General features: G+C 35.3%; 2 pseudogenes; one reads left to right on the top strand and one right to left on the bottom strand.

Moving 5' to 3' along the window:
- LOC149530302 (12-oxophytodienoate reductase 2 pseudogene) lies at nucleotides 1-787 on the bottom strand (annotated as a pseudogene).
- LOC149530301 (putative 12-oxophytodienoate reductase 11 pseudogene) lies at nucleotides 788-2,492 on the top strand (annotated as a pseudogene).
- The last annotated feature ends 395 nt before the right edge of the window (nucleotides 2,493-2,887 follow it).

The raw sequence follows: 2,887 nt of genomic DNA, 5'->3' as shown, positions 1-2,887 counted from the left end.
TTAAAACTTCCCGTGCCGGGCATGAGAATATACAATAGAAATATCAGTTACCAAGAATAGTCGGCCATAAGCAATCAAATTTCCCTTGCCACTGGAAATAGCTTCGTTACCATCATCCCGATCATAACCCCCTGTAGCCAAAAATGTTCCCTTGAATGTTGTTCTTATGGGAATCAGGCTCTTTTCACTCGCTATTGTCGTCTGCGAATTATCAATCTTGGGCTCAAAGAAATGAGCGTACAATATCTTATATTTATTCAGAGCCTCCACCATGTGAAGTCCCAGTGCCTCTGGATTTGAGTCATACGCTTCTGCATGATCCGAAAATGGAGAAAGCCGAATTCCCACATGCTCTGCTCCGATTTCCTCCACCACTGCTTCCACAACTTCAAGTGCAAATCTGCAACGATTCTTCAATGTTTCGCCATAGCCATCTGTTCGATCATTCACGCTATCCTTCATGAACTGGTCCACAAGGTACCCATGCGCCCCATGGATCTCAACACCATCAAACCCTGTTCGTAAAAGGACTGATTATGTCAACAAAAGGAACATTCTCTTCTTCAAACCAAGATAGATCAGAATAAAAAAACATACCTGCATCTATTGCATTCCTGGCAGCATTTCAAAAATCAGCAACTATATTGGGAATTTCCTCTATTTTTAGAGGCCGGGGAGGAAATAAATCTGTCACATCCTTTCGGTTCGGAAGAGGGATCTTTCTAGAGATTGGTTTGCTTGTGGAGGAAACTGGAGATTGGCCATTAGGCTGATAATCTGCATTCCAATGCACCCATTAAATACACAATACACTGTTTGTTGTGGAGGAGAGCCAACCAAATTGAAATTAATTAAAATTGAAATCTAAATCAAAGTAGAATATTATAACTAATTTTTAATTTCAATTTACATCTACATCTAAATCTAAATGAAAATGTAAATAAAAAATAGAAATCTCACCTGCAAAAATGTTACTCCAAAACTTCAATTTACTCCTATTCAAAAACTCCAATCTAATCCTCCAATAACCTCCACCTCTTCCTTCCTGCAAAAACATAAAATGAAAATGAAATGAGGAGCCTTGGTTTTATAACTTCTGAGAGGCTCCTCATATCCCCCAATAGACGTCTCTTCACATTCCATGAATTTGTTTCAAATTCCCCCACTCGCCGCAAAAAATAAGCATGAATGTGCATGCAAAATTATATTTAACAAAAAAAAAAAATCATATTGAGATTATTTCGCCCCTATTTTTTCGAGCCCTATTTTTTCGGGTCCTACTTTTTTGGGCCCTACTTTTTCGGGCCTATTATTTCGGCCTCCATTTGGCTTCCTATTATTTCGGCCAGCTATTATTTCGAAAATTCTTTTTTAATATTTAATTTGGAAGTTTGTAACTGCTCCCAATTCTTTTTTATTGACAAAGAATCTTGGCATATTCCCGTGCTGGGCATTTGTGCTGCCATTGTAAAGAACGCCTCTCGGCGTAACTAGCTATATGTACCTCTATATATATTACGCCGAGATTAATCGGTCTCGAGGCGCCTATTTTTATTTAATCCCAAAGTTATTTTAATCGAAGTTGGGATTAATGAAAATAAAAATAGGCGCCTCGAGAACGATTACTCTCGACGTAATATATATAGAGGTATATATAGCTAGTGGCAGTCGCGGCGCAACCAAAAAAGTAATTTTAACTTTTTCTATTTTTTATAAGGTTAGTAGTGATTTTTTTATTTCTTTTTAAATATAGTTGTATAAACTTACTATAAAATAGTAGTAGTATAAAATTATTGAACATTTTTTAAAAAATCCTTATTAGTCTAATTGAGTTTAATTTTAAGGATATTGTTAGGTAAATTGTTATATTGAAGAGTAGAGTTAGGGTTAGGGTTAGGGTTAGATATAGGGTTAGGGTTAGGGTTATCGTTAGGGTTAGGGTTAGGATTTTAAATAGAGTTAGGGTTAGGGTTAGGGTTAGGATTTTAAATAGACTTAGGGTTAGGGTTAGGCTTATAATTAGAGGTAGAGTTAGATTAGGATTAGAGTTACAATTAGAGTTACGGTTAGGGTTAGGGCTAGGGCAAGGGCTATTTTAGGATTACAACTATTCTTAGGGTTAGAGTTAGGGTTAGGTTTAGAATCGTTGAAAATTTGCACTTGAAGTTGTGGAAGCAGTGGTGGAGGAAATCGGAGCAGAGCATGTGGGAATTCGGCTTTCTCCATTTTCGGATCATGCAGAAGCGTATGACTCAAATCCAGAGGCACTGGGACTTCACATGGCGGAGGCTCTGAATAAATATAAGATATTGTACGCTCATTTCTTTGAGCCCAGGATTGATAATTCGCAGACGACAATAGCGAGTGAAAAGAGCCTGATTCCCATAAGAACAGCATTCAAGGGAACATTTTTGGCTATAGGGGGTTATGATCGGGATGATGGTAACGAAGCTATTTCCAGTGGCAAGGCAGATTTGATTGCTTATGGCTGACTATTCTTGGTAACTGATATTTCTATTGTATATTCTCGTGCCCATCACGGGAAGTTTTAATCTATACAGTTTATTTTGTGCATTTAGTGCACAAAATAAAGAATGCATATGCAATCAATTTTTTTATCAATCTTTATGATAGATTTTTTTTTTTAAATAGAAAATAAAAAATAGAAAATAGAAATTATTCTTTTATGTATGTAGAAAAAAATTAGAAAGATTTTATGTATGTAAAAAATTAAAAGAATTCTATATACATCTAGATTTTTTGAAAAGAATTCTATTTACATCTAGATATTTTGATTGAAATACCCATAATGTAAAAACAAAATATAAAATAGAAATGTTAATATATGTATGTAGAAAAAATTAGAAAGATTGCATGCATCTAAAAA

The sequence above is a fragment of the Cupressus sempervirens genome, chromosome 11 (assembly GCF_028749045.1).
Source record: "Cupressus sempervirens isolate cs-2001-9-10 chromosome 11, ASM2874904v1, whole genome shotgun sequence".
Classification (NCBI taxonomy): domain Eukaryota; kingdom Viridiplantae; phylum Streptophyta; class Pinopsida; order Cupressales; family Cupressaceae; genus Cupressus; species Cupressus sempervirens.
Note: the sequence above shows the minus strand (reverse complement) of the source record. Positions and strands in the feature narration are given on the sequence as shown.